General features: G+C 42.8%; 1 long non-coding RNA gene across 1 annotated transcript in view; it reads right to left on the bottom strand.

The window, feature by feature from the left end:
- The window catches only part of LOC107970472 (uncharacterized), a 48,233-nt gene extending 29,433 nt beyond the window's left edge, over nucleotides 1–18,800 (bottom strand). Inside the window, exons 1-2 of the long non-coding RNA XR_001713059.3 lie at nucleotides 16,179–18,800; nucleotides 14,956–15,181 (exon numbers count right to left, since the gene is read on the bottom strand). This is a non-coding gene — a long non-coding RNA (uncharacterized LOC107970472). The remainder of the gene's footprint in view (nucleotides 1–14,955; nucleotides 15,182–16,178) is intronic.
- Between the last annotated feature and the right edge of the window lie 1,955 nt (nucleotides 18,801–20,755).

Below are 20,755 nucleotides of genomic sequence, written 5' to 3'. Positions count from 1 at the left end.
GCTGGGAATTTCTGGCCTGCTGCCGGAATGTTTTGGCCAGAAGGATGTTCACGTTCCCAAATTTTCATAGCAGCCCTATGATTCATCCCCCTTTCTTCCCCTGAGAAAAGGATACCCAGGAGGGACATTCTCTTCCTTCCTGGGGCACCTCTCTCAAAGGAAAGAGAGTTGGGGCTGATTCCTTAGAGGTAGAGGGGAAAGGAAGATTTTGAGTCCTTTTAGGGAAGGATACTTAGGCTGACCCATGGGGTGGTGGCAAGTGTGAAATCTGATCCTTCCCCTGCATTTTTTAGGGGAAAGAAGATAACAGGTCTTTTTTCTCCAGCAGAGAGCATAGTCTATTTCTTTCTGTGAGATCAGACTTTTGTCATTCACATGCTGAATTAAAAGATGACAGACCCAATCCTCATCTCATCCATATTTTGGCCAGAAGACATCAGGTTTGAGGATGGGTTTCTTGGCCCAAATAAAACTATATTCTATCATCTGTTGCTTTTTTTGGTGTCTGGTCGTCTCATTTTCCTTCTAATAATTTTAGCATGAGACCTAAAGGACTATCGGAGGGGATCTGACTATCCCCATCCTTACCTTTCCCTGTTGTACTAGGAGTGTTTCCCATCTTGGAGGTTTTGGATGCTCCCTTGAGTGTGTGTGTGTGGCCTAACCTCTCTTATTAAAGCCTTCCCTTTTATCTAGAGGCTCAAACCCCCTTACTGGAGTTTTCTTGCACTCCTTTCCGTTTGCTTTGTCCTATCTGGCTGCTTCCCTCATGGGAAATTAGGTCCCTTTTAGCATTGGCATGCCGGTGTAAGCCCCATGGCAGGGTCCGTTCTAAGACATATGAGTTGACCACAGAACCACATATAGGACCCACTCACTCCACACAGCAGTAGTGCTTATCACTATTCACACAAGCAGCACCGCAAGCAGTAGTGCTTGTGATTATTCACACACACTTTCAACATCCAAGATATCCTGACCACCAAGGAAATACTTCGCTGCCCCCATGGCTTTTCTTACTTTGGTCTGTGCACAAAGTTACCTGGTCGCCATTGTGTTTGTAGGCAAGCCTTTCCTTCCAACATTGCTGAGAGTCTGGGTTTATTTGTCATAGTCGGTGGGGTCTCGATCTCTAGCCCCTGAGGCCACCACAGTGACGCAGTGGGATGCATCTCCCCCTGGGAGATGACCAGAGACCCCTTCCCCGGAGGAGAATGGGACTCCTGGACGAGCCCTCAAATTGTTAGAAACCAATTTGCAGTGCCGCAAAGTGAACCCAGCACTCAGGCAAAAGTTCTTTCAGCAAGGCAATTTACTTCTACAGAAAGGCGCTTCCTGTATGCAAGACAGAGGCAAGGGAGACCGCGCAAAACAAAGGAGAGCAGGAGTTTTTTATCCCTGAAGCAGACCCTGTTCCTGTGCCCTCACCCTGAGTGTTGGGGTCAGACCACACAATCTAGGCTAATTCCGATTAGCTACTGTTGACATCATCAAAGAAGGTGAGGGTGGATGTTTGATGGGAAGGATAGGTAAGGTACATCTTGGGGCGTCTGAGCACAGCAGAGAGAGGGAGGGCTGATAGATGAATGGGTATGATTTCCTTTTAGAATAGAACAAAGAACCAGGAACTGAAACCCTTTGAAGAGGAACTATTTGTTCTTAATAACATAAGTAAGGCAATAACAGCCCATTTATGCTTCAGGCAGGTTCAGAAGGGTTTGCTGTAACTTGCAATGGAAAGCCTTTTACCTGTCTAAGCCTGCCCTCTCACACTTTATCTCTGCTTCAAACTTTCCTGCTGCACAGAACTCCTAGAGCTCCCTTTTTGTCCTCCTGTAGTCCTGCATGTTTGACTGCAGGTAACCAGAGTCAGGACCAGCTTCAGCTCTAGAACTTGCCTGCTGACCACCTTCCAGGAACTGGGAGCACTGGAGGCATTGGCCATCCCGCCAAAGGGCTCAGATTCAGCACCAAGCCCAGAGGTTCCTACCAGGACCACTTGCAGGGGTTCCCCTGCTGAGGACTGGTCTCCTTGTGTAGAAATCCCCCTTAGTACTGGGTTTGAGAAATGCAAACCTAAGGCTAGAATAGCAGGCTGTATGCAGGGCCTCAAGATTGTGAGCTTGTCACCATTGAGGGGCACTTCAGAGCAATGACCATATGCCTGACACGGGGCTGAGCCCTTATCCTCACAAACACCTCAGGATGTTGGTGCCATTATTACCCCATTTTATAAAAGAAGACATGACACTTAGAAGGAAGATTTGTGGACTTTTCTTGTCCTTTTCCCAATCCATTAAAACTGTCTGTGAACACTGTTATTTTTCTCAACTTTAAAAAAATAGGTAGAAAGTTAAACATTGCATGTTCTCACTCATATAAGAAAGCAAAAAACTTGATCTCATAGAAGTAAAAAGTAGAAGCTCGGACATGATAGCTTATGCCGGTAATCCCAGCACTTTGGGAGACTGATGCGAGTTTGAGACCAGCCTGGCCAACATAGCGAAACCCTGTCTCTACTAAAAATACAAAAAAAAAAAAATTAGGTGGGCAAGGTGGTGGGTGCCTGTAATCCGAGCTACTCAGGAGACTGAGGCAGGAGAATTGCTTGACCCAGGAGGCAGAGGTCGCAAAAAAAAAGAAGTAAAAAGTAGAGCCAAGGGTACTAGAGGCTGGGAAGAGAGGAGACTTGGGGAGAGATTTGTTAAAGGATACAAAATGACAGCTAGATAGAAGGGTAAATTCTAGTGCTCTATACACTATAGGATGACTGGTTAACAATATTATATACTAATAGTTTCAAACAGCTAGAAGGAGGATATTGAATGTTCCCTACACAAAGGAAGATGCGTGTTTGAGATGATGAATGTTTGACATGATGCAGGATGATGCATTTTTGAGATGATGAATGCTAATGACCCTGATCTGATCACCATACATTATATGTACGAAAACATCACTGTGTACCCCATGAATAGGTATAATTATTATTTGTCATTTAAAAAGGTACTGACTTTTTAAATTAAAAATTTTAAAACAGGTGATACAGACACTTTATCTAAAAATTTCAAGCTGGGTGTGGTGGCTCATGCCTGTAATCCCAGCACTTTGAGAGGCCAAGTTGGGAAGATCACTTGAGCCCAGGAGTCCGAGTCCAGCCCTGGCAACATAGAGAGACCTGTCCCTAAGAAAAAATTTTTTAAAATTATCTGGATATGGTGGTGCATGCCTGTAGTCTCAGCTACTCAGGAGGCTGAGGTGGGAGGATCACTTGTGCCAGGGAGGTCAAGGCTGCAGTGAGCTATGAATGTGCCATTGCATTCCATCCTGAGCTATAGAGTGAGATCCTGTCTGCAAAGAATAATAATAATAATAAAATAAATAAAATAAAATTTCAAGCAGTATAACAAAGCTTAGAGAGAAATGTCTCTCTCCCATTCCTGTCCCGGAGCTCCAGGATTTATTGAGTGTTTGCTAGATGCCAGGCCCTGTGCTAAACTTTTTACATTCTTCATGTAATTCTCAAAGGGACTCTATGTGACAAGTGTTATCGTTATTAGCTCCTGTTTAAGATGATGGAATTTAGGCAGAGTGAGACATTAAAGACAGAGCTGGGATGCCAGCTCCACTGTCAGGCCCCAAAGCCTATGCCCTTGACGTCACCTGCACACTGGAGCCTCTCCCATTTGAGCCAGGACTTTTGTATCACAGATCGTTTCCAAAAGGCACTCTCAAGCCTCAAGGTCACTTGAGGGTTTATTTCAGAAATAAAAGCAAATTGTTTCCCACTGCATCAGGAAGATCCCTGTGTATCTCATGTCATTCCCAGCTCTTTAGTCCAAGCCATGTCTGCCTCTTTCCCTGACCCAGCTCAGGGCCATGGACCAGCAGCAGCATTCTGAGGCTCCCCTTGTTCATTCCTCGTGAGATATAAGGGTCTGCAATGACAACCGGCATCTTATTTTAAGGCTGCTGGGCACTTTGCTCTCTCTACCCACTCTGCAGTACAGATATGCATCTGGGAGATTGGAATAGGCCAGCTCCTTAACATCCCCCATGACATGGGGCATAATTCCATCCCCTCCCTCTGGGCAGAGGGGGCCAGGAGGTGGAATCCTGCCACCCCTCCACTTCACAGTTGGTGGCGCAGAGAAGGGACCTGGGCACTGTCTTCTCAGTGAGGTGAAAAGAAGCATGGAATTGCTTCCCCACAAAGCCCAGTTTGGTCCATGTGCCACCCGCACTTAGCAGCAAGTGGCCCGGGCACTGAAGACTTCTCTAGGCTCTGCCTAGACAGTGCCACAGGCAAGTGAGAAGAGAGGGAGGAAGGAGTATCCTGGCTGTTCTGTATTCATTACATTGTAGAGTCAAATGAGAATCCAGTGATGATAATAGGCCTGTGGGTGGTGGATCAAGAGTATCTGCCTCCTTAAGGAACAGGCTGGGAAACCTTTGCTGTGAGGAAATTATATTAATAAATGGGTGACAAATACAGAACAGTTTCCAGCCTTTAGCCGTGCTGACTTGCTGGTGGAATTGAGCAAGGCATGCTGTTCTCCAAAACGCACATTCAGGAAGCTCGGCTTCCCCCAGTGCCTAAGGGCAGGGGTGTGCTGGTAAATGTGTAATCACCAGCTTTCAGAGGGAAGGGAAGGCCTTGGTTTGTAACATTCGCTGATTTCTGAGATGTAAATACTCCTACCATGCCTGATTCAGAGCTATCTACATGAAGTCACTAAAGCTTCTAGCACAGCATTATATACATAAAATAGATGTAAATAATCCCCAAAGCATAGAGAAGAGTAAAATGTAAAAAATAACTAGGAGGAGATGAGTTTCAAGTATTTACTCCCTTTGGATGTGAAGTTGATCTGGCTGTGACATGTGTCACCTCATTGATCACCAGGGTTGATTCAGCTGACCTTGCTTGCAAGGCGGGTGTCCCTTTCTTCCCTCACCACTCAATGTCCTTCCCGAAGCTGCTAGAACCTCCAAACAAGCTCTCAAGTATTCACTACCTTTGTTTTTAATATAATTTACTTAATTGCAGGCATATATATATATAATTTAATGTGTAGTAATGGCTGTTCTTAACAACCACCTCACAGAATTCTCCAGAATCTCACAATTAATACCTGTGAGCCAGTGTGAGCCAGTCTGGCTCATCACTAACTGGTCAGGAAAGGCTATTGTATTTGAGTTGTTACAATTTTTAAAAGAGTCAGACATGGATTATCCTGGTGATGGGAGTTGAGCATAATGATGTGCTAGGAAGTGAGGGTGCCCCAGACACTACCTCAGCAGCTACAGGCTTGTTGGGGTTTCTAGCGCCATCAGGCCTGGTGTAGGATTGCAGCAATCAGCTTGGCATGGTTGTGCGGACAACCTGAGCTCTCATAGCCCAGCTCTGAACCTCTGACATCAAAGGTCACCCCTGTTGGAAAGCTGTGCACCAAGACACCTCAGGGATGAGCTGGCCTCCTGCAGGACCAGCCTGCATCATATGCTCACAGATCAGGCCCCAGTCACTGGTCCAATAGATCATGCCTGGAATCACAGGGGGGGTCCCCAAGTACACACACAGCCTGAGCGCTAACAATTGGAAGCAGAGAGAGCCTCTTGGGGCCCCTTTCCTCAGAACATGCTGTGCGCATGGCAGGCCCTTGGAGCATCACAAATCCTTTCTGCAGTGAGGCTCCTTCATTTCATCTCCCTTGGGAAGAGCTATGGGGCCACTGAAGGATTCTGGTTTGTCTGCTTTCAGAACTAAGTCCTTCTTTATTGCTGAGTAAATTGCAAGCCAGTTGCTGCTAGACAGACTACACCTTGAAGCTCAAGACGCATGGAAGTGAATATGCTGTTTCATCTCCATATTCATTATATGAATAGTAGTGACTGTTTCCAGTCACTATGCTGCTGTGTTTAGGAAAGAAATGTACCATCTTTCAAGTAGAAAGCTGAAGCTGCTACTTCTCATGCTGTCACTGCTGCTTGGAATGTTGCCCTCTCCGTCTCTCCTTTCCCTGCTTGCCTCCGCAGACTCCTATTCTCTTTCAGGGTACTTTGCTAAAGTTGAAAAACAAGTGACAACATGCTATGCAAACCAAGATTTCAATATTGGACATGTACTCACACATACCAGGCATAGGACGAGAAGAACATACATGCACCAAAGTGGGATTTTTTTCTATGCACTTTTCTACATTTTGCATATTTCTTCCACTGAACATATATTAATTTTATGAACATGGAAGAGAGCACCCCTCATTTCCTCCATGAAGGCTTCTCCCACCCCCACAGCCAGCAAATCAGTCCATCTTCTGACCTCTAACTTGTGCATGCACCCCAGTAGGTTGTAATTGGCTTTGTATTTCTTCCTATTTTCTCACTAGACATGAGTCGTTGCTCAAAGGGGTTTGGCTTGTCCTCTCCCAGGCACACTCACCCTCAGCTTCTGACCCCACGCCTGGGACAAACAGGCCCTCAGTGAATGATTTATGAAACTAAACTAGGTCACTGCAAAGCCCAACCTGAAGACTGCTTCAACCTGAATGGAAGGAAATGGTAAACTCTCACCTTCCAGGAATATCCCTGCTGGAATATAAATTACACAATCCTGTCATGGACAGACCTCATTAATTTCAACCATTTCGTCTGTTCAACCATTGTAGAGATGAGAAAACTGAGGCCTAGAGAGGTCTAGGGATTTTTCCAAATCACACATCAAGTAAGCGGTGGAGCCAAAGAGGAATTCAGGTTCTTCAAGTCTTAATATTTTCCCTCTCACCAGGTAAGAGTACAAGAGAGAAAGTATAAGGTGCCAAAGAATGATAGTAAGAGTTAGCATTTACTGAATTGAGAACTTTCAGTGTGCCAACCCCTTTTCTAGGCCTTTCTTGCATATTACCTCATTTAAGCTATTTAACATGTACTATCATCATTCTCATTTTACTAGTGGCAAAACTGAGGTTCAGAGAGGTTGGGTAACTCTTTCAAGGTTGCAAGGCTGGTCCAGCCTCAATAATCCCTAGCCCAAGTCCCTGGGCTATTAGCGGCTAATGAAACCCAAGGGCCAGAGCTGAGCAACATGGAAGTTCTGCCTGCAAGGACCGCACCGGGCCTCGAGGCTATGTTAGGATTAGGCTGATAACAATCAGATCCAGGGATAGTTGGAGAGCAAAAGGCTGTGGCACCAAAACAGATGGGTCAGAATCACACGTTTGTCTGACAGAAAAAAGGCTGAGGGGAGCCAATTAAAGCTCAGCCACATCTCACATGCCTTTCTTCTTGGTGTCTGTCTCTGTTTCGTTATTTTGCTTACCTTTCCTTACAGCTTCTTCGTTGGCTTCTCTCCTCCTCTCCCACTAATGCCACAGCAGGTCCTGAGATCTGCTGGACTCTTCTTGCTTCTGTGCTAGGACAGCGGCCTCTTGTATAGTGTACCTTCCTAGGGATGAGGCTCTTCTGCCCTTCCATCTCTCACTTCTTTGCTTAGCCACAATTCCTTTGTTCTTTTTCTGCTTCTGACTTAAATCCTCATCTGAGGATGCATTACATCACCCTTCGGTATATACAAGCTCAACCTCTTTGATGGCAGCTCCCAAGCCCTTCTCTCTTTTGCTAAAATGACCCTCTGTTTTTATCTGTATCACTGGGAGTTCAGGATTCCAACAGCCCTTCTCCTCTTGCCTTCAAATCCTTACCATTTAGGAATCTTTGTGATTTGATACGATGGTCAAAACAGAAGCATGTCTAATCTTCCATATACTAAAGTTACTCCAATTTTACTAAAGTTTTAAGAGGGAGAACTATCCCCAGAGATATTTCTTAGCGCACACACACACACACACACACACAAAACACTTTTCTGTAATTAGGAACTTGTTCAGATCTTGTGTCCTGGATAGAGCAGTCCCTACCCAATGAGGCAGCATGGTGGACTGGCCATCTGACAGACCTGGTTCAAGACCTGGTTCTGCTGCTTTCCAGGTGTGTGACCTTAAAAAAAAGAAACAGCTTCTCTGTGCTGTAATTTCCTTGTCTATGCAGTGGGGACAATCATGGCTACTCTCTATTTGAGGACTTGAGACAATGCCTGGTACACACACAGTGGGTACTTAAGAAGAGCTGCTCTTGGAATATTCTTTTTTTTTTTTTTGAGATGGAGTCTCTCTCTGTCGCCAGGCTGGAGTGCAGTGGTGCGATCTTGGCTCACTGCAACCTCCATCTCCTGGGTTCAAGTGATTCTGCTACCTCAACCTCCCAAGTAGCTGGGACTACAGGCACGTGCCACCATGCCCAGCTAATTTTTGTATTTTTAGTAGAGACAGGGTTTCACCATGTTGGCCAGGATGGTCTCAGTCTCTTGACCTTGTGATCCGCCTGCCTTGGCCTCCCAAAGTGCTGGGATTACAGGCGTGAGCCACCACGCCTGGCCTAGTCAACCAGAGGCTTATGCTGAGGCTACTGTTTTGTGTTTATAGAGCATCTTCAATTCTACTATCTAAAGTAGGCCCGTAAGAGTTCAGTTGTAAAATATAGAACATACTCTAACAACTTTAAGCAGAAGGGGCTTATTTCAGAGTAATATATAGGTAGCTTCCAGAATTATCAGAGACTTGAAGAAAATGACTCTACCTTAAGTTTTCTAGAATGGCAGAAATGGACCACCAAAGACTGCTGCTTCTCCTATGACAAGGAAGCACTGCCTGATCTGGAAACTTGCATTATAACTGTTGACCTCAAAGCCATGCAACCACTACCATGATCAGAGAGTCACCACGGTCAGAAAGTCTCCAGGACTGCTGCCAACTGTGAGACCTCACTGCCATTATTCTCTATTTAACGCATTCCAGTCAGAGTGAATTCCATTGAATCCACTCTTGTCAAAGTCACCAGTGATCTCCCCCTTAATAAATCCGAAGATCCATTAGCTCCACTCATCCGACCTGCTCTAGACATGGAATGCCTACCCCTACCCCATCCCAAACAGTAACTTTCCTGCGCTGGAGGATGCTGCCCTCACTGCCTAACCTCAGGAATGCCATTTTCTCCTAAAGACATTTCAGAATTAATGGAATATTCCAGCCCATTGAGTCACATACACTCACACTCACAAGCTCCAGTGGACTCCAGTCCCTTCAGGAATCCCCTGTAGTAGGGATGGAGAGAGAGGAGAAAAGTAAGTTCACACTCTCTGGGGGCCTTCCTACCAGAGGCACATTACCAAGACAAATGTCCCTTTTTTGGCACAGCCACAAAACTATGGATTTTAGAGAGTGGAAACTTCAGCAGCTTCCAGGACTAGAAGCCTAAGGACCATCCAATCTAGCTCTTTCATCTTGCAGAGAAGGCACATAAGGCTCTAAAGTGTATCCAGAGTCATAGAGACAAGGCAAGGCAACACTGCTTCAGTGGGAAGGATTCCTTCAGCAAATCAGACAACATACCAGAAATTAACTTGGCATAGTGTTTATCTTCGGTCAGGCTCCCTAGAAGTAGAGCAGGAGAGGGGATTTGCCACTTACTAAGGGAGTGATCTCAGGGGAAATGGCATGGGGGGCGGGGGGGGGAAGTAGGCTAGGGAAAAAGAAATTAGGCAAGGATGTAGTTTAGGTGACATGTGGCCACAGTGTGATCCTGCAGGGAGCTCTAGAACCACACTGTATCACAGAACTTGAGCCACCTTAAACAAGGGAGCTGGGCTTTTATGCTTCTTCACCATCTGTTTATTAGCTTTGTGCTGCTCCAGGATAGAGGTTGACTGTTACCCCTAGGCACTTCCAGGTAAAGTTGCTCTAATCTCTGAAGGGCAACAGAAAAGGTTTCAGGTGTGAGCTATTAACAGCAACACCTCTAGCAGTTGGGGGATGGGCACACTGAATGGTAAAAGGGGTCCTTCCTAGATCTGCTATCTAGGTGGGGCACCAGCAGTGTCTGCTACAGTGGCTAAGAGAAATCTCTGGATCCTAACATAACAACTGGGAATCCATGTCAGCTGTGTGACCTTGGACAAGTCACTCTCTAAGCTTCAGTTCCCAAATCTGAAAATCATGAAAGTACAGCTGGGCACAGTGGCTCACGGCTGTAATCCCAGTACTTTGGGAGGCTGAAGTGGGCGGATCACTTGAGGTCAGGAGTTCAAGACCAGCCTGGCCAACATGGTGAAACCCCATCTCTACTAAAAATACAAAAATTAGCCGGGCATGGTGGCACAGACTCCTGTAATCCCAGCCACTCGGGAGGCTGAGGCAGGAGAATTGCTCGAACCTAGGAGGTGGAGGTTACAATGAGCCAAGATCGCGCCATTGCACTCCAACCTGGGTGACAGAGTGAGACTCCGTCTCAAAAAAAACCACAAAAAAACAAAAAGAAAATCATGAAAGTAATACTGCCTCTTAGGGTCATTGTGGGCATCCAGTGAGCTAATGCATGGGAGGTGCTTAGCCCAATGACTGCATTCAGTAAGTATTATTGTAATTATTAGTGGTTATTATTAATAATTATATTACTTTATTATTATAAGTAATTATAATGATGATAAAAATTGATGATCCAAAAACTGGAGCTATCTGAAATCATTATCCATCTCTTACTATCCAAAGGAACTGGATGCGCATTGTCCACATCTTGACAGCCGAAATTAGGATCATCCAAGAAGTGGCATTATTTTTATCCACAATGTGGATGTAAGTGTTTGCCTTTGGTGCTCCCAGCTCACCACTGAGATAATTAACCAGAAGCAATTATAGTGCACTTGGCAAATTGCAGCTTTGCCCTCTTTGCAAGGCACATGTTTTATTTATACTTGCTCCCTTGTGGCTTGCTGATTGATCACATTCCAAGTCTAATATTTAAAGGTGAGCTGCTGACATGGACTTCACCTGGGTTCCCCTCAGAGTTCTCACACTCTGGGGTCTAAGCAAGAAACTTGCCCATGAATGCAGCCATCTCTCTGACAATCTGCATGTCTGGGCAGATCACAATGCCCACATCCCTGGCACACCTGCAGAGTGCCCCTTATCGTGGGTGAGCCAGTGCAGTGCCCTGAGCTGGACAACTCATCTCCTCTGCCTAGTCTTCTCCAATTTCAGAATCGCGATAAGCCAACACAGTTTTCAAATACTGAATGCACAGAAGGCTTTTGAAGCTGGACGTTAAAAGTGGACATCCCAGTAATTCTATTTCTGGAAATCTGTCTGGAGGACATAACCTGGAACGAGGTTTTATGCCGAAATTTATGTGTGAGATGGTCACCTAAGCATTATTCATAGTAGCAAGAGGTGGGGAGAATGAAATGTCAATTTCAGGTTAGACAGAGCATGCTCAGACAATGAGATAGTAGGCAGACATTAACATAATATAAACAAAGACTGTTTTCTACATCCTTAGACTTAAGGGTATAGGAAAATGTATACCTATTGTAAATGACGAGTTAACGGGTGCAGCACACCAACATGGCACATGTATACATACGTAGCAAACCTGCACATTGTGCACATGTACCCTAGAACTTAAAGTATAATAATAATAATAAAAAGAAATCCAAAAGAAAAAAAAATACTAACCAATGGTTTTTCTGTACAAAATTGATCTTCTCTATATTCCCCCTCCATGACCATTTGTATTAGTATCTTTTTTTTTTTTTTTTTTTTTGAGATGGAGTCTTATCACACAGGCTGGAGGGCAGTGGCACAATCAGCTCACTGCAACCTCTGCCTCCCGGGTTCAAGTGATTCTCCTGCCTCAGTCTCCCAAGTATCTGGGATTACAGGCACGTGCCACCACATCTGGCTAATTTTTGCATTTTTAGTAGAGATGAGGTTTCACCATGTTGGCCAGGCTGGTCTCGAACTCCTTACCTTAAGTGATCTGCCTACCTCGGCCTCCCAAAGTGCTGGGATTACAGGCGTGAGTCACAGTGCCTGGCCTGTATTAATATCTTTCTAGGTAGAAGTTTAATATCAATTCTGCAAAGCCTCATGAGTTATTAGCATTTTAACAATATTCTTCAATAAATCTTCAAAATATGGAAGGTTTAAAATATATAAACTATTTGATTTCTTAACAGAATGTCTATATTTTCTCATTAAATGAAACAAAAATATTACCCAGGAGAAACTTCACACCTTGACTATATTCTCATTTCTCTCATAATTCGCATCCAAAATTATCCCATTCTCACTGAGAAAAAGGGGATTCACCTTCTTAAGGTGACAAAATAAGAAAAGGAGGGGGGCACCAGGCTATTATTTGCCCCTATAAACAAGCAATCAATCCCATGAGATCTGGCACAATAGGGTGGTAAGTTACCACCTAACCACATGGTATGGCAAACTTACAATTACCACATACTCGTCTCCCCTGGTCTCCACATTCTCAGGGCCTCCCTAGTAGAGTCAGCTTTGAAATGCCATCCCTGTTCCCCTATAGGATAATACTTGAAATAAACAAGGGTAAATATTAAATTTAGATTTTGAACATTAAATTTCATCTTTTTATGCTGGCGGCTAACTTCTGCTTAAAATTAATTTGTCATATTTTATTCACAAGTTATGTGTTGTGCAACTTACATATTTCAGGCACTGTGTTAGGCACAGGAAATAAAATGGTGAGGTAATTTCCACCCTAAGGGAGGCCAGAATTAGCGGAAAACAAAGAAACCTTAGTCAAGAAAGACGCAATTAAGTAAAGACTGAACACTACCAAGTGCCAGAAAGGAAGAGGAATAAGAGATTTGACCTCATCAGGGGACAGGGGAGCTCAGCTAACATTTGAAGGATGGGTAGGAATTAACTAGGAAATGAGAGGTGAGGAGGCAAGAGCATCCCAGGAAGAGGGAGCAGCATGGACAAGAGGCCCTGAGGTTGAGAACATAACCTGTAGAAGCTGGAGCCAAAGAGGTGGGGGACCACAGTGCAAGGTGAGACTGGAGAAGGGGAGAGGGTAGGCAGGAGAGACATTGTAAGGGGCCCTTTTACTGGATGATGTTGGATACCCATTCAGCATCACATCCATTCCCACCAAAATAATTCCAACTTTGTGGAGGTAGTCAGCCCTTCCCCATACAGCTTTGTGATGCAGGAAAAGATGGCACCACCCTCAGCTCCAGGGAGGGTTCCAATAGATTGAGACCAGTCCTTCTGGATCCCAGGTTTAAGCACTGCACAAGACAACTGCTAATGGTGCCCAGGCAGGAATGTAACCTAAACTGGACCAATGGGACCCCCAAGTGACAGGAGGACTTTCATGCTGTACTTGAGGGAGATACCTTTCTGTTTCCCTCTAGGCATCCATAAGGAAGCCCATTGACCTAATTGCTGCCATCAACCCAGGGACAAAGCCAATCGGGTGGACAGTGGAGAGGCAATATGGGAAGGACCTTGGTCCTTGAAGATATTGTGCCACTATATCAAGCAACCACTGAAGCCTGAATTACCTCTGGATGCCTAATAACGTGGAATAATAAATTTCATTATTGTTTAATTTGAGTCAGGATTTATGATACTTGCTTCCAATAGCATCCCATGGGGCACGTCTTCATGGGTAAGGGTTGTTGTCGCTTTTATTCCAAGAAGAACAGTCTTCTGAAATTTGGGAGGAAGTTGCATAATTCTAAGAAAAAGGTTATAAAACAGGGCCTGGTACATTCCTCATCACCACCACCACCCAAAACATTCTAATGTTAAATGAAAAATGTAGAAAATGAAATTCCCTGCATATGATCCCAACTGTACACACACACACACACACACACACACACACACACATTTTTAAAAAGACTGGTAAGAAAAACACTAAGTTAAGTGATTGCTCTTAGGTAGTAAGATTATTACTAGTTATTATTTTTTAACCTCTGCTTTATTTGGTTTGGTTCTTTATATTCTTCAGTACTTCCTGATTTTCCTGCAGTGAACATGCTTTACTTTTTTAATAGACATCAAAGACAATAATTGTTTTCTATCTAAATTTATACTACCTATCACAAAAGAAGTCACTTTGACTTTTTAAAAACATAATGGCCAAATGAAAGCAAAAAAGTAGCATATTTGGTGCAATCTATTGGTGAAAGAAAAACATTTCCAGTTTTTATGTACTGTATCCAGAGACTTAAAGATTTATGATTGGTCATGTAGTAGAATAAAATATCTTGAGAGAATGAGTATGTCTAATTTTCATTTTAAATCCTCAATTTATAGAAGTAACTATTGCTGATTTTTTAAAGTTTTGTCATATAAAACAGAGGTACTTGCAAATATTGAGACCCTCAGGAGTTGTCGTTTAGCATCTCTGGAAAACATAACATTTAATTATCATAGCATGAGGTACTTTTAATGCACATTTCAACATCGCGATTGAGGACTGATTTCTGAGAGGCAAATTCAGTGATATTTCCACTCACGTGCCTTATTTAAATACAAACTACATGCACAATTATCCTTGATTCCACTGCCACTTAAAATATAGAAGTGAAAATACAAGATACTCATAGGTTTTTTTCCTCAATAACTACAGTCACCAAAAGAGTAATAATTACCAAATACCCCTAAAAGGTTTGGAGGCCCTGTTTGCTAACCAATATCCACCATGGGATTCAAATTCCAAAGCTAACCTTTTTGCTATCAGAGCCGTTTCAGATGAGTTTTACTCCAGGAAGGAAGATAATATTATTTTTATTAATTACCTCTAAACACAAAATTTGTGATTTTTATTCAACCTTTGCTCAACTACATACTTCTTCCTTTTGTTTTCTAAAAGGAATAAATATAACTTCTTATTTTGTATTACCCATTTGCTCTCTAAGATGGCAGGAGTATTTTCAAAGAGGTAAGGCAGGCAGACAACCCAACAGAGACATCAGAGGCAGTACCTTTCCCTGAGAGTCCCGCTATTGTACCAAGTGAGGGAGGATTAAGGAAGGGCTGGTGGGCACTCAGGCTCTTCACAAATACTTACAGTTCTCCCCTCTGTGAGCACATGGTGGGATTGTACTTCTCTCTTTTGAAATTAGGGTGGCCATGTAACTGTCTGTGACCGATGGTTTGTGTATAGAAGGTTGAACTTTAGAGAGCCAAGCCATGAGTCATCACACCTTCTTCACTTGCCAGGGAGATGGTGGGAGCACATGTCAAGGCTTCCATCAGCTTGAGTCAGTCCTCAGGTGACCACAGGAGCAGAGGCCCTGTCCCAACCAACAGTGGAGAAATATACTTTTGTTAGGTTAAGACACTAGGATTCGAGGGTTATTTGTTACTGCAGTGTAACTAAGGCCGTACTGATTGTATAGAAAAAAAAAAAGGGAAAAAAGATTTTGAATTCCTTCAAAGCCTTTTATATTCCTGTTGAAACACCCATTCCATTTGGTAAATTATAACTAAGTTAAATGGACTCCTTAGAAAAAAGTACAAAATCATCCTTACAACATGTAAAGGTCACTGTGTTATAATCAAAACATTTTCATTATAAGCTTGAGTTCAATCGTTTAACTCTAAATCCATATTTACTATGTTACTGGGATGAGTTTACAGGTACCTGTGAGCTCTCTAAGGAGAGTTTTTAATTTGACGTTTTCATGTGGATGATAAACTAAATTGATGTAAGCATATTCTGTACCACCTGGATGGCCAACCTACACAAGGCAAAGCCCAAGTTTGCATTTGTGTTTACTTTATGTTGGTGCCAATGGTACCACTTTGTCAAAGGCTAGTGAGTGAAGAACTGAGTTGGCCATAACTCTGACATACTGCATTTGTACCAAAGGAGTTCACAAAAAGCCAAGATGGCCAGCATCTTGTTTCAAGCAGTGATTTACTTCCAAAAAACCATATCTTTCACAAACCATATCTTTCTAAAGTTAATGCAGTTAACTTTAATTGCATTTGTTTTATTGTTTGACTTTAACCTATAAATTAGTTTTCTGTTTTACGGTTTTATAAGAACTACAAACATAAGAAGTTTATATCCACTTTTCTGCAATATGCATTTAAGTAATATCATAATTCAAATAGCAGAAGTCCACATGGTGGTGGTGGTAGGGTGTGGTTCTGGGATGATTTTTCTTTTAAAAGGCCCGAAACATTGTTCATTTCAGACAAGTCTCAAAGTAGCTCTGTCTCTTTAAATGAGTAAATTGTCAAGTTACATGAATTTATTCATTCAAGTTTATCTAAAAGAGTTACCTGAAAACCAAAGAACTGGCTCGAGGGCTCCACGAATCTCCACTTCATGCTTGTGATAGAGGATGCTAGGGAGAGAAAGAAGAGAGATCAAATGCTCTGAAAACCAAGAGTCAGAAATGATTAAAAAAAAAAAAGCAGGCATTTATGGCTCTTTTTGAAGCCAGGACCTGTTGCAGCAAAATATCTCTTTATTTGTATTGATATCAGTAAGATGAAAAGGCTGCTCTAACCATTCTCATATGCACAGTTCTTTGTTATTTTGTTAAGACTAATAAGGAAGTCATGTGATATTTAAGAACTGGCGCATTCTTCACTAAGAACACTGGCCAAAATAGGGTCAAAGCAGAGTACTTTACATTACTGAAAGCAATGCAACTTTGCTTTTAGTCCCTTTTTCTTTGTTTGAATTATTGATTTTTGCCTAGTGATTTAACAAATTTCTCTTTTACTATAATAAATACTAGCTTATGTTTCCTCACTGCACCTAAAGCCGCCTATTCCTAAAGATGTGCCTGGAGAATCAGGAGAACAAGCAGAACCAGTAGCAGGTGCCCAAGAAGAGGGGCTGATGCTGATGCTGACTACAAGGAAAATCCTAACCCGGTCAGCCGGAGAGCACAAGTGTATACCGCCACAGAATCATACCCATGAAAGCACTTAGAAATCAGCACAACACTATCCCGAGGGAAAATGAAATCAACAAAGGGGAAGAAAAAGATGATGCAGATAATGAAGGTTGATGATGAAGGAAAACGATAAAAATGATGACAAAGGTGAATATGATGGTGATAATGATGGTGATGAAGATGACAGTCTGGATTCTTTCATGGGTTCAGCATCATTTAGCATCTCATGCCATGCACAATGCCCTCTAAAAGAAGAAAAAGACCAAAAGAGTTAAAACAAGTAGCTGGGCGCAGTGTCTCATGCCTGTAATCCCAGCACTTTTTGAGGCCGAGGCGGGTGGATCACCTGAGGTCAAGAGTTCGAGAGCAGCCTGACCAACATCGTGAAACCTTGTCTCTACTAAAATACAAAAATTAGCTGGGCATGATGGCACATGTTTGTAATCCCAGCTTCATGGGAGGCTGAGGCAGGAGAATCGCTTCAACCTGGGAGGCAGAGATTGCAGTGAGCCGAGATTGCACCTCTGCACTCCAGCCTGGGCAACAGAGCAAGACTCTGTCTCAAAATAAGAGAAGAGTTAAGATGAGCACTCTGCCCTCAGTGAGCTTCCAGGCCAGGACAGGAGGCAAAGCAAGAAAATACATACAACATAAGAAAAGACTGTCGAAAAGACAGGGTTTTCTCCTGCTCAAAACAAAGGTTCTTAGCCTTTGGTTTTCTGGTCTAGTTTGACAGATTTCATCCAGAGTCAAGCCCCTTGGTCACCCTTTGCCACTCTGTGACAGGTTCATTCATTCATTCATTTATGGAACAACGATTTGTTGTTGTCTAGCCCCATGTGGGGCCATGGGCTCCAAGTGCTAGGAGAAACCCTGGGCTTCCACCTTTGTGGAGTTTCCAGCAGAGCTGCTGTATGGGCCTGCTTCCTACCTGGCCACACTCTCTTTTGTGCTCATGAAGCAAAGTGTTTGCACATTTCCCAAATTATGAAATCTTTCTTTGGTGCCAGCTTACTATTAAATTATGCCTTTTACCTCCTTGTAGCAGACGGTGACAGTGCCGCTCAGCATCACATTCTGTCTGCTCAGTGCTATGTTGGGAGTGTCCTCAGTGTAAAACAAATTAACTTTATGCATTCATCAAAATGTGACAGGTCACCTCTGAAGGACTGAGGCCACACACACCAGTTGATAAATACTGTCCTGAAGTATAGGAAGGCAAATTCGGTCCATACTTTTAGTGTACTAACTACCTCCCAGTATTCTGGATTTGAAAAGCACTTTCACAAAAACACTTCCCCATCATCTTAAATTCATTAAACTTTGTATTTTAAAGAGGAAATATAATTCATTGTATCCTGATTTGTTTGCACTTATTACAGCATTGTTTTGAAAAAGCTGATATGCAAAAAGCCTTTTTCATCAGCTTATTCAAGAGCTTTTCTCTTCAAAGGGAAGAAAAGAATCGGACAGTGTTTATCAAGGGTAAACAAACCAAGGCCTTAAATAAAAATCCAAGTGTAGTTCTAAAGCCTGAACTCACCAGGAGCCAAGGAGGTTTGAAACTTAAGGTCCCTCCTCCCTCTCTTGGAAAAGGAGTGAGACTCAGAATCAACTGCCCTGCCTTCCCTGGGGAAGCTAGTGAGGCTTGCTCTCATGCTGTCATTGAGCAAACCTTACTGCGTGCTCTGGGGCTGGGATGTGTGTTTGCAGCAGCCAATAAACACTCCTAATGATGCGCTCAACAAAAGCCCATATTTTGAGCCTTGTTTTCGCTTTTCATGTTGTTTTGCTCAGTGAAAGGATCAAAGCAATGAGGCTACTTTTCCTTCGCTCAGTCAGACAGGAGTTCTTTGAAGTAAATGTGTTATTTTGCTTTTGCTTTTTTCCTTTTCTCCTTAAGGAAGAACCTTGATAATCAGAGGCTGACTTTGTAGATTTCCTTAATGCTACTCCCTTAGCAGGTGCACGTGTCTCAGGAAGACGAGTCTGTAATATCTTTTTGCTCGGATTTCCCCTTCTTCTTTTCCACTTGATGAGAGCCATCGGGTGGGTTTTCATGTGCCCAGGATGGTTGAGAACATCTAAAGACAACATTATCCATTCATCAAGAACATCTGAAAATGAAGATACAAGAGTTCAGATGAACAGAAAAATAAATCAGGGGATTTTGAAAAGGCATTTGTAGTTACAGCTCAAGGCTGTCTTGTTTTTTTAAAAAAAAGTATCAAAATAACTCCATTAATGATTATCTCAAAAGCAAAATGATGCTGAAAGCTTGTTACTATGGTTCTTGCTTCCACAGGGAATTCAAAATATCTTATAAAAAAATAATGGGATGGTGAATAAAAAAAGATGAAGAAGTCAAGCTGAACATGATGTCTTCAGGAGCCTTTCAGTGGCATATACTGTACAAAACCAGAGTTTCTCAAAGAATGGGTATTTTTCTAATGGGTGATAATAATAACAGCAGCTAATGTGTATTGAACACTTACTATGAGCTAGTCATTGTACTGTTTTCATGTACTACCTCTTTTAATCTTTATATGAACCCTGTCAAGTGCTAGCATGCTATCAGTCCCATTTTGTGGAAGAGAAAACTGAACCTCAGAAAGCCCAAGTGACAGAGAAAGAACCCAACCCAGATCAATATGATGCCAAAGCCCAGACTCTTGACCACTGCAAATGTGGTTTATCAGAAACCTGTTATGTATATTCATTCTATTCAAAGGCTGAAGTCACATCTGTCCTGGTTAAGCAAACTGAAGCAATAATCTGACTTGGACAAAATTCTTTTTTCACTGTTAATTAGCTCAAAGAAAGAGAAATTGTTTTAGAGACGTTTCCAGGCATTCCTTCAACAACCCCTTTTGTATAGTGGTAGTATAGACTTACTTCCCTGTACATTTTCCCTATCAAAGCTTGAGTAAGATTGTCAAAACCTATTAAACTATACACCTAAAATGCCAGGATTTTCTCATATGTAAATTAGACCTCAGAAAGTTTTTCCAAAATAAAGATCCCAGAAATTCAATAGGAGATGTTCCCAATGTTTTCAGCTTCACCATTTCCTAGATTTTATGTCAAATTGTTATTAAGTCAAACTATGTGAAATTGCCATTTGTGTATGCCTATGACAGTTCCATGCAGATTTCTTTTAAGTATTTTGTTTGTTTGTTTTTGAGACAGAGTCTTACTCTGTCACCCAGGACAGAATGCAGTGGAGTAATCTCAGCTCACTGCAGCCCTGGGATTACAGGTTTGCGCCACCATGCCCGGCAAATTTTTGTTTCTTTAGTGGAGACGGGGTTTCACTATGTTGGCCAGGTTGGACTCGAACTCCTGGCCTCACATGATCCACCTGCCTTGGCTTCCCAAAGTGCTGGTATTACAGGCATGAGCCACTGTACCTGGCCTTTTTTTAAGTTTTAAATAGTGTTAACACACTTGTGCAATGTAATCTGCAGCTATTCCCACCTATTGTCTTAGTAATACATTTTGATTTAGAAAAGCATTTTCTTTGCCAGCAAATGCACCAGGGGAATGGAATTTCTTTAATTGTGTTCCTTTCTTTTTCTTTTTTTAAATTTAATTTTATTTATTTTTTTGAGGTGGAGTCTCACTCTGTGAAGTTGCTCAATCCCTGCTCACTGCAACTTCAGCCTCCCAGGTTCAAGTGATTCTCCTGCCTCAGCCTCCTGAGTAGCTGGAATTATAGGCACATGCCACCATGCCCAACTAATTTTGTATTTTTAATAGAGACAGGGTTTGACCATGTTAGCCAGGCTGGTCTTGAACTTCCATCAGGTGATCTGCCCTCCTCAGCCTCCCAAGTGCTGAGATTACAGGCATGAGCCACTGCGTCTGGCTGATTGTGTTCCTTTCTCACAGATTTTGTTTTTGTTTTTGTTTTTGTTTTCCTGAACACTCAGCTGGACTGCATTTCCCAGC

Source organism: Pan troglodytes, chromosome 2, assembly GCF_028858775.2.
Source record: "Pan troglodytes isolate AG18354 chromosome 2, NHGRI_mPanTro3-v2.0_pri, whole genome shotgun sequence".
NCBI classification, from domain to species: domain Eukaryota; kingdom Metazoa; phylum Chordata; class Mammalia; order Primates; family Hominidae; genus Pan; species Pan troglodytes.
Note: the sequence above shows the minus strand (reverse complement) of the source record. Positions and strands in the feature narration are given on the sequence as shown.